We start from the raw sequence: 11,950 nt of genomic DNA on the forward strand, positions 1-11,950 counted from the left end.
AAGACAATTTTAATTCATTTGCATGTTATTTACTAAAAGTATGGAACTCTAATTATTTAATAAAGGTATAAATTTAATGTGAATATTTGGTGTCGAATTTAAGCGTGCCGGCGTTTCGATGACGATTTGACGATTGAAAACATTTTCTTCTTTTTGCTAAGTGCACTTGTAGTTCGTTTTTTTTCGTTCTTTCGCTTTTGCTGGGTTACCAGCGTAGTTCAATTGTTTAGGTTGCCACAGTAACTTTCTAAACATGTTTTTACATGTGTTAAAAACTAAACTTCATAATGACAATAGAAGCGTTTAAGCACTTGCTATCCAGTAAAGATGAATGGCTGCAACTATGTACAAGAGCCAAGTATATTCCAACCATTTGCAAATTGGCAACACTTCTAATATTTTGCCCTAGGGATTGTCTCAACTGAGCATCGGGTACGAGAAGGCACTCGGAATTTTTTCTACCTGATCCTTTCTGCAAGTTCCTATTGTTAAAAACGGATTTTGTCCAATTTTCCAAACCAGTCTTCCAAGCATTTGTTTTGTATTCACGACCTTGGACCTGTATGTAGGGTTCTTAAATTATACTGACTCAATTATTTTTATTTAACTTTGTTATTATGTTACTTTGAACTTTGTGATTTTAATAAGATTTACAATATTTTAATTTTCAATATTAATTTTTCTATTTTAAAAAATTTTCATTAGGCAAAATGCACATGAGGCGTAGCTTCATAGACGCGTACAAGATATGACATGTAGCTACGATTTCTCTACGCCTCAAGATCGGCACACGAAGCTACTTTCGAGCGTCGCTACGAAAAGCAAACAATTATTGAAAAAAATAAGAAATTAAATTTCTTCAGGTATATCCGTCCCCGAAACCAAAGGAAAATAGGTATTAAAAGTTGTTTGCATCCCCGTGCCTTTGTAAATTGTGAAAAGCAACTTTACACCACCGCGGACTAGAGAAAACTGATTTCTAGTTTCCAACACTTTTTAGCCTTTTAATCGCTTCAACAATGTCTAACCAAGCTTTTATGATGTTGAATACTTTTTTCGCTTTTTTACCCTTTACGCACTTTTATTAACTAAAATAAACATTTTCTAAATAATTACACAAATTTGCATACAAAAAAATGTAAACAAATATCTTCTTCTTACCTTTTTTTCAAGCGTACGTACGCTCAGCGACCAACATTGCTGTACGCTTAGCTACATGAAGACTTCATGTTTTGTCGCTTTCATGCAGCTTGCGCCTCGTGTGCAGCTCTGCATTCAAGTGCATGTGTTCGAGATCAAAGCGTACAGATTTCACCTGCAGCGTCTAATACGCATCTATGACACGTAGCTTCGTGTGCACCTTGCCTTATTATTCAATTTTGCATCACGAAAATATAACATTTTCTTTTAAATAATTTTTGTGTGGATATTAATTTTAATAAAAATAAAGCCTGCTACACTATACACGATTAATACAAAAAGTTTGAAATTACTATTATGTAGCAAAAAAGTGGAAGATAAACACAAAAACTTACGTTTCAAACAATTTTCTTCTAATTCGATACAGCGTCGACAACAAATTTCTATTCGCTTCAAGATTAGATACACAACGAAATTTTCGACATAGATTAGATGTCATAATACCAATTTCAAATTCGATTTTCGATAGCCATCGAAGATCGAAAAATGCTCACAATAGGGGCCATAATTGTTGACTATTTTCTAGTGAAAGGTGGTTAAACTTATTGGCGCATAGTCATTGTCAAAATAAAATAGGTTTTAAATTTAATTGCAGCTTTTTGCCATTATTTTCTATGAGGTATCTGTAAAAAAAGCTGCAACTAAATTTAAAACTTATTTTATTTTGGCTATGACTATGTGCCGTTTTATTTTGACTATAACTATGGGCCATTATTTTAGCACATTTGGGCAATTTACAAAGTTTTTTATTATCTTATAGAGTATATCTTTAAACACAGCCCCTCTGAACACTACAATGATTGTATGTTGTATTTTATTTCATAAATTTATTAAAAAGGAGCCTAAGGCTAATTCAATTAAAATCTATACAATTATTATTTCTTATTAAGTTTAACAGCCAGCTGTATATACAATTTTAAGTTAATTATAATTAAAAATTAAAATAATTAGATTTATTAAATATTATTTTACATCACATTAATCATCATTCATTGCATTAGCATTGTTTAGGCCTAATGCCTAACTTTTATCTGATTGACGGCGCCCCTCCCTAACGTTTTAATAATATTTCCAGCCACCCACACTCACGCCGCATTTGTGTGCATGCATGCACATGCATGCGTTTCATACGCATGCACGTGTGTGTGCGGGTTGTCAGCACCCATGCACGTATATGTGGGGGTTGTTGTGTGTGTGGCTTTTTTCCCCTCCTTAATACCAGAGGACTTTCTCGCGGCTTAGCGGTTGTCCTCAACGGGATAACCGGCCTCTTTCTCGATTGACCGCCAACCAGCACACATCGCCCAAGATCGCCATCGTCACGTTCAACACCAAGGAAATATTGTATCCACTCTATATTTCCTAACACTCTTAATAAAACATTATATAACGAGGAAATCCTCTTTGCGTTTGTTTCTTTTATTTCTTTTGAGCGAACCATTCACTCCAAGATCGACCCGTGTGCGCCTACCCATTGCCGGTTTCAGACGCACCCAGGCCGAACATTGGTCCTTACTCCCCGAAAAAGGAACTAAAAGCACCTACAAATTACAGTCCACAACGCAGCACAATTTTGCCTACTAGACAATTTGCCGAAGGATTTTGCCTAATAAAAATTTATTTGCCACTAATTGCTGACAAGGAAAAAGTTGGAGCTTTTATATTAGACAAATACCAGAGCCACAGCACATTTTGCCTACAAAAAATTTGTTTGCCACAACACATATTAGCAGAGCCACCGGAGCCACAGCACAAAGAGAAGTAAGTTTATATTTCTTGCCACTTTTTTTTGAGTGTTGTTTTTTTTTTTTTGCAAAATAAAGAAAAAAAACCCCGTGAAGTGCGCGAAAAATTGAAAGTAAAAGTGAAAACAGTGAAGTGATTTAGTGAGCACCACTTTATTTTTCTAATTTCAAAGGTTAAATCACTCGGTTTGTTAGCCTTTATTTTCAGTCCTTGTGATTATCTGGTCTATCCCCCCACCAGTGGTAAGGTTTTCCAGACACAACACAAGGAAGAGGGCAACCTAACCTCACTTTCCGCGCCATACTAAAGAGGTTTTTGTTGTTTTTTTTGTACTTCACAAACACGAAATTAAGTTCACTTTTTTAATTTTTTGGCGCTTGTTTTGCAATATCGCACGCATTTTTTTCACTTTCACCAAAATACACCCATTATTTGTGGAGGTGGCGAGTGGTCCCCTTTTTTGTTGTTGCCGCTGAGACAAAAAGTCTGTAAATTAAACCTTTTTTCTGTTGTCGCTGCTGTGACAAAAAGTCCATAAAATAAACCCTTTTCGTTGTCGCTACCAAGACAAAAAGTCTGCAATAAATAAAATAAATAATAAACTCGAAGTTCAATAGTTTTTATTTAGGGCTGGGCAGGCATATTAACTCAGAAGAGTTCTATTTTTCTAATCGGAAATTTTCTCGTTAATAAACGTAAATAAAACAATGGAAACCTACATCCGTTTAGCAGAATCAATCGCAGAGTTTGATAAAGATTACAGCCTTATTCCGGAGAGCGACCATAGCAAACACACCCTTGCAATACAGTAGGAAGAGTTGCGGCTCTTGTGGAAGAAGGTAAAGTCTTCGTTTGATTCGCTATTGGGATCTGATGAGGTGTCAGCGGATGACGTTATGGCGATCAGAAAGATGCAAAAGGCAGCATACGCAATCTACGTGCGATGTTCAGCGTCTATATCTGCTGAGGCAGAAAAATACAAGAAGGATGAAAAGAACGTCAACCCTGAGCAAGAACCTCATGCGCATAAAATTCGCCTCCCTGCTTGCGACACGGAAGTTTTTAAAGGGGAATATCTGTCTTGGCCAACGTTTCGCGACCTTTTCACGGCAATTTATATAAACAATTCCAGCTTGAAAGGGGTGGAAAAGTTATTCCATTTCAACAACAAAACGCAGGGCGAAGCAAAAGATATCGTTAAAAAATGAATGGTTTCGAGATGGCCTGGAAAAACTTGTGTGAAAGATACGAAAACAAACGTATCTTAGTTAACACACAACTACAAATTTTATTTAACTTAAAAAAGGTAGAAAGTGAGTGTGGCAGTTCAATAAAAAAGCTGCAAAATGATATAAATAATTGTATTTCGTCCCTCAAATGCCACAAAATTGACACTTCCAATTGGGATGCAATCCTGACTTATCTCTGCTCAACCAAGCTACCAGAGAGCACGTTGGCTCTATGGGAGCAAAGTATAGATCATAAAATGGACATATCCAAGTGGGAGGATATGGATAAATTCCGTTCTAATCGGTTTCAGACACTTGAAACAGTGTCTGGTTTTACAGGGCATGCCACTTCGAAAGTGCAAAAACTAAACGCGTCGCGACAATCAACAGAGCCCCCTACGAAAAGACTTGGTGCTTTTCAAACGAAAGTATCCAAGCAAACAATAAAAACAATTTGTAAAATGTGTAAATCCCCTGAACACAGATTACGCAACTGTTCACGCTTCTGCGAGTTAACCCTAGTAGAAAGGATTAAATTTATAAAATCCACAAGTGGCTGAATGAATTGCTTATCCCCAGGACACACCGTGACGAAGTGCACCAGTTCCTACAACTGTTCCAAGTGCCACTCTCGTCACCACACGCTCCTGCATGCGGATACATCTCAGCACACGGCTGTACGCAATCCTTTCAAAGATGCGGATAATATCCCAACAACTTCGGCACAGGCGCGACAATCTGCGAACCAGAATGTAAAATCCTGTCATGCCAATTCCAGCACAGGCGTGCTATTAGGAACTGCTCGCGTACACATTCGCCATAATGGTACCGACTTCTCCGCACGGGCATTAATTGATTCAGGGTCTGAATGTTCCTTTATAACTGAAAGACTGAAACGCAGAATCAATTTGCCAGCGAGAAAAATGTATGCCCAAGTTTCAGGCATCACAAATTCGGTGTCAGCTCAGGTGAAAGAAGCATCCAAAATTGAATTACGTTCACCCGTGGATGCCTGCTTCAGCCTGACTACACCCGTTCTAGTCCTAGTAAACTCACTGGGAATCTTCCATCCTGCCATATCAACGTCATGACTATGCAGGCATTCCCAGACTTGGTTTTGGCAGACAAGAGGTTCTAGATCAACGAAGATGTAGACCTCATACTTGGAGGAGACATATATCCCCAAATTATACTGAGCGGTCTGAAAAAGAATGTACTAAATACACTTTTGGCCCAAGAGACAGTGTTCGGTTGGATACTAACCGGTCGCATCGAAGCACCGAGTCCAGCGAAGAGCATCATGTCATTCTACAACGAGGTTGCGTTGGACAACCAATTAAAAGCTTTCTGGGAGGTAGAAAATGTTCCCAAAAACAAAATGCTGAATGAAGAAGAAAGGTATTGTGAACAATTATTTAAGGACACAACAAAACGTGATGAAAGTGGAAGATATACAGTTTCGCTACCATTCAGGCAGGATTACCCTGAGAATATTAAATTAGGACCGTCCCTAAAGCGTGCATGTTCACAATTCTTCAGAAATGAGGGGCGATTACTGAAAAACCAAGATTTAGGGAAAGAGTAAGTTCGGGTGTTGTCAGAATACGAAACACTTAGACATATGAGAAAAAACAAAAATAATGTACCATCCGACGATTCGGATAATTATTTCCTGCCCCACCACGCCGTTGTAAAGGCAGAAAGTACCACTACCAAGGTGCGCGTCGTCTTCAACGCGTCAAGTCCGACAGCAAATGGCATTAGTCTAAACGACATACTCCACCCAGGTCCAGTACTCCAAGCAGACTTGCCTATTTTAATTCTACGTTGGCGACTGTATCGCTTCGTCTTTAATAGCGACATCGAAAAGATGTATAGGCAAATTTGGGTGAACGAAAATCACACCAAATTTCAACGGATTGTCCATCGAACATCCCCCAACGAACCCATCAGTCTTTACGAACTAAAGACTGTCACCTTTGGTGTAAACTGCGCCCCCTACCTCGCGATACGGTCACTTCTACAATTGGCTGATGATATAGAAAATACCCACCCAATAGCATCGGGTATATTACGCGAAAGTATGTATGTCGACGACGTTTTATCTGGAGGGCATACAATGGCGTCAACCATCAGAGCAAGAAACGAGATTCGCGAAGCATTACACTCAGCTGGCTTTCCATTGCGCAAGTGGACATCAAATTGTGAGGAAATCCTTCAGGACATCGCCAAAACGGATTTGCTCAGCGAGGACTTCCTAGCGTTTGAAGAGGCTAGCTCGGTGAAGGCACTCGGAATACGATGGAACGCGCACTCAGACATGTTTTACTTTACAGCAGGAGCTTTAGGGAATGGCGAGAATACCACCAAACGCGCAATCCTATCCGCTATAGCCAAACTTTTCGACCCTTTAGGCTGGCTTGCACCAATGGTTATAGTAGCAAAAATACTAATGCAAAATGTCTGGTTAGAGGGCACCGGGTGGGATGAACCTGTCTCCCCAACTACCTTAGAACGGTGGGAAAATTTCACCCAACACTATAGCGAAATAGATAACATTAGGATACCGCGGTGGGTAAATTTTTCACCGGAAGACGACATTGAAATCCACGGCTTCTGTGACGCTTCCGAGAAAGCATATGCGGCAGCGATATACATGCGCGTGAAAAGAAACGATCAGGTTTTCATACACTTACTTTTAGCGAAAACCAGAGTAGCTCCAGTGAAAACCATCTCGCTACCACGTTTAGAACTATGCGGCGCCGTGCTGCTTGCAGAGATCATGGAATCAATATTCAGAAACATTCATCTGGGACCAGCAAAAGTTCACCTCTGGACGGATTCAACCATCGTACTCGCATGGATAAGAAAGCCGCCCTGTTACTGGTCAACCTTCGTCGCACACCGAATCACTAAGATCATCGATATGGTCGGTAGCAAGGACTGGCTTCACGTGGACTCGGAATCTAATCCAGCGGATCTAGGAAGCAGAGGACTACTTGCATCAGAGTTGGTCAACAATTCGTTGTGGTGGCAGGGACCTTCTTGGCTGCAAGAAACCAATTCCCACTGGCCAGCACAAGAGACCGAATACAAAACGTCCGTTGAGGAGAAGAGGGCACAAACATATGCCACGACAAGGGTAGATCATGTAGATATTCTCGACCGTTTTTCAAATTTACCCAGGGCTTTGAAGGTTCTATCCTATGTTAGGAGATTTTATAAACGAACTCACCCAAAAACTAAAGCAATGTTCCACGAAAGGTCGTGTATAATCTCAGCCGATGAGATTAAGGCAACGACTCAAGCATTAATACGAGTCTGCCAGAAACAATTTTACGGGACAGAATATTTAAAATTGAAAAATAGGGAACCTATCGATCGAAAGAGTGAAATACTGTCACTCAACCCATATATCGACAAAGATGATATTATTAGAACAGGGGGGGGGCGTCTAGGGGCTTCAAAGGACATGTCATACAATGAGCGTCATCCGATCATCTTGCCGTACAATTGTAGGCTGTCTCGCCTTACCGTTATGATGGCTCATCATGACTCCCTTCATGGCGAGAACCAACTCATGCTCCGTCTTATCCGAACCCAATACTGGATACCGAATGTCAAGACCATGATCAGAGCCATCATCCACAATTGCAAAACCTGCATTATTCACCGAAAGCAGGCACAGTCCCAACTTATGGGGACCCTTCCATGCGAACGGACTACTTTTACCCGCGCGTTCACCAATACCGGGGTAGACTTTGCGGGGCCTTTCGACATCAAAAGCTACCGCGGTAGGGGATGTCGACTGTCAAAAGGCTACGTATGCCTTTCCGTCTGTTTTTCCACTAAGGCCATCCACTTAGAAGCCACTAGTGACCTTAGTACCCCAGGCTTCCTCGCGGCTTTTTCGCGTTTTATCGCGAGAAGGGGATGTCCGAAGAAAATCTACTCCGACAATGGTACGAACTTTTTCGGAGCTTCCAGATATCTACGATCGGAATTCAAAGCCTTTCTGGCCGAAAGCCGAGACAAAACAGTCTCAAAGTACAACCATCAAGCATTAAGATGGCATTTCATTCCCGCCGCTGCTCCACATATGGGCGGCTTGTGGGAGGCGGGAGTGAAGAGCTTCAAAAGCCACTTCAAAAAGATCGCATCCCCCCATAAGTACACCATGGAGGAGTTCCAAACCATTTTGTGCAGGATTGAGGCGTGCCTCAACTCGCGCCCACTCAGTCCAGGGTCGAATGACCCAACGGATCTGGAACCACTAACCCCAGGACATTTCCTCACCGGCAGCCATCTTCTGGCGCCGCCAGAACCGGATGCGAACGAAAGCCCTGCCTCCATGCTAAATAGATGGCAGAAGCTCAAGGCCCTCCATCAAACCTTCTGCCGGCGATGGAAAACCGAATATTTATCCGAACTCCAAAAACGAGTGAAGTGGAAGCATCCCAAGGAAAATATAAAAGTGGGAGATCTCGCTGTCCTCAAAGAGGACAATTTATTTCCCAACGAATGGAGGTTAGGTAAAGTCGTCAACGTACACGCCGGCGAAGATAACCGAGTACGTGTAGTCGACCTCATAACCGAGAAGGGTCAAGTCAGACGACCTTTGGTCAAACTGATCCTTCTTCCCATGGAGACAGACTGTGAGAGGACTACGAGCTCCTCTTAACAATCCCTCCGTTCTTCCACATACCTCCTTTAAAAGAAAAAAATCAATAAAAATCAACCTCGTCTTTACATTTTCCAAAAATCAACCCCAGCCCTCGTTCACCCGGAACGAGGCCAACCAATAACCTAACGCAGACCCGCTATCTGCCAAAGAACATAAAGGCCTTCGGCCTATTTTATTTAGAATTTTCAAGAACCAACCCCAATTCACTCGTTATCCCATAACGAGGACAACAGAAAAGCCGACCGCAGAAGGGCGAACCGATCTGCCACAGAAAACGGAGGCATGCTCCGGCCCATTAAAATTTTAAACTTTCAAAAAATTTGCTGGAGTCAAACCCTAAATTCACTCGCTCACCCCGAGCGAGGACACCAGAGCCCTAATGCAGACTCACGGTCTGCCACAGAACTCCTTATAAATAAATACTTCCGTTATTTATGTATCCAAATTTAGAAGGTCAATAACGGCATTTTACTCGTAAAAGGAATTGATCGCGTCTTATCCTAATTAGATGATTTAGCATGGCCTTATGTACAAAAAATCTTGTCGTAATTGAACCGTTACTTGCTCTAATTTTGCTTCAAAACATGACTAAATATGAAGAATTCACAGTATACGGGGACTAAATTCAAACTTCTTGTTTAGAAAACTTGAAAAATAGCTTAGAAATTATAGGGGATACATATAACATTTATGAAATTCCACATAATTACAAAAGGTTATTACAAAAAGCAGAAACACATATTTTAAAAATTGCTGGAGTCATATGTGAGTTAAAAGAAAAGTCTCCTATCAAATAATTGGCACCATGATATAACATGTCTGAATCGGAGCGTTTACTTTTAACATTTAGCAGATCAAAAATAGTTTTTCTATGCGCGATATTCGCCTGATATGCTTATGCGACATATGAGTCATTTATGACTCTTACAGGACTCATATCTGCACAAATCTTTTTAAAGAAATTAAATTGGATTTGAACTCGTTAACAGAAACAGTTAAATTTATATTCTGACTAGTAAAAATATATTAGACCAGTAACTAAAGATTTAAAAACGTCTAAATTTGTATTTTCAAAGAGCTAAATTTTGAACAAAAGTTTCCAAAGTGCAATTTCCGGCATAACTTTGTGTACTATACGCGCCCATCATCTCTTTACTCTATTTATAAATTAGATTTGATTCATTGTTTCGTGTGATAAATTTTTGCAAATAAAATTCTCTCATGACACAACAGCAAGCAAAAGTGCATTACATAAAATCTATTATTAAACAAAGAGAGATCTGGGTTGTGGTAGATTTGGCAATGAGTGGCGTAAAAATGGCACACAAAACTTCAAATCATATGGGTTCAATAGGTTAAGAGTGCGTCGTAAACCGTCAGCGGTTTAAGTAAGGGGCCTAGGATATCTTCGTAAGGCATTGCTTAAAAGCGGGAGAGCTGCTGATATGGTCATCCTATTTCCGGTTGCAACCAAACACGAAGTTGTGCTGCAGTTCCCTTTTTTTACGACAACTAAATTAGCCTGCCTTCACTATCTAGTGACGAGAATCCCTTTCGCTGAACCATTTCCAACCAACTTTTTTATGAACAACATTTCGCATTCTTACTGGCCAAATTCTAAAGCCACACTCCAAAAGGAAAACTAAACACAAAAAAAAAATTACTCACCGTCAATCCAACTCATCAGTATCCAATCGATGCGGCTCGTGTACGCATAAGTCATGCAACAGACGTTAACATCTACCTTTCCATCATATTGGCCTCCGTCCATTGCTATATTACCAATATTTTGCCTGTTTTTGGATTTGTTTATATTACCGACACAACCATCTAATAGGGGATTTGTAATGCTCATATTATGGCACAAGCTTCTTTATATGTACACTATATTATAAGTCATACCTTTAATTCCTCATAACATATCCTACTTCAAAGGCACGGAACTCTTGGTGCTTTCTGATTGTGAACTCATACCTTTTTCCGCTGGTATCCGGTCCTCCTATTCCTTCATAAGATGTGGTGCGAATATGGTAGCTAAATTTTCTGGTGTCATTTTATTTCATACGCAGCTACAGCATGTAAAATTTCAACGATATGTTAGTAATTGTCGATTATCGTCAGGCAACAACAACATTACCAATTGGACTGAACTAAGTAAGGGTTGTTCACGTTTGCTACGTTCCGGATTTGGAGGACGTGTTAACGTCCCTGTACTGCTGCTACTGCAAGAGCCGGAGCCTAGGCAAAGTGGTGCTATTTGCTGATGAGGTGAATAGTGTGCGTTGGTAAGAAATGGCTCCGACAAATCGGCTAGATAACTTTTAAATCCAGTGCACAATGGTGTGCCGAATAGCCACCACCTTCCAAATCGAGTGGTTTGTCATTTTGTATATGTTGCCGTAGCCCGTTTTGCTTAGAAGCCGATCCCGTCTTCCGAAATAGGCCCTCCTGTATGAGATTTTTTTCTTGCATTAAAATGCTTTATTTCCTCTAGGTGCATCAAAAAGCCGGCATTAATTTGTTGATGCAGTGTTTCCACAGGACTATCGTCTGCGCTTATTGACCCCTTCGATGATGAGCTCGCACAGCCCGTTGCGGCGGCATGTTTTTGCCTTTTAGGCAAACGACTCCATTTCTTCAGCTTGCCTTCCTCTTCATATTCGATTTCATGACATGGTAAATCACAGTCATCCGTGTTTAAATCTAGCTCGAAGGAAAGATGCATGCGCACCAACGATTTGAATTTCTCATAATTCAATTTTCGCATATGCGCCGCTATTTCTGTATCGGATAGCCTATTCAACTTAATAAAATCCAAATCCATTATGTCCGACGGACGGCAGCTGTGCTTGCGAGGGACTACATACAAATATACAAGGTAAGTATGAGCACCGCCCTTGGTCGGTGTTGTTTCGGACCAATAAAAAGCGTAAGCAAATTTCTCACGATCTTTATTGCAAAAATTCGTCACTCGACACGTTAGCTGTCAGAGACTTTTAAGGTTATCATTTTTATCGTAATTCACTTAAACTTGTGAAAATAATTTCCGAGCTTCAGAAAAAGTGAATCAATTAAAGCGAGCGCAGAATAT

General features: G+C 40.5%; 1 pseudogene; it reads right to left on the reverse strand.

Annotated features, from left to right (window-relative positions):
- Positions 1–10,858: 10,858 nt before the first annotated feature.
- LOC137234844 (rho GTPase-activating protein 19-like) lies at positions 10,859–11,683 on the reverse strand (annotated as a pseudogene).
- Between the last annotated feature and the right edge of the window lie 267 nt (positions 11,684–11,950).

The sequence above is a fragment of the Eurosta solidaginis genome, chromosome X, assembly GCF_040869045.1.
Source record: "Eurosta solidaginis isolate ZX-2024a chromosome X, ASM4086904v1, whole genome shotgun sequence".
Classification (NCBI taxonomy): Eukaryota; Metazoa; Arthropoda; class Insecta; order Diptera; family Tephritidae; genus Eurosta; species Eurosta solidaginis.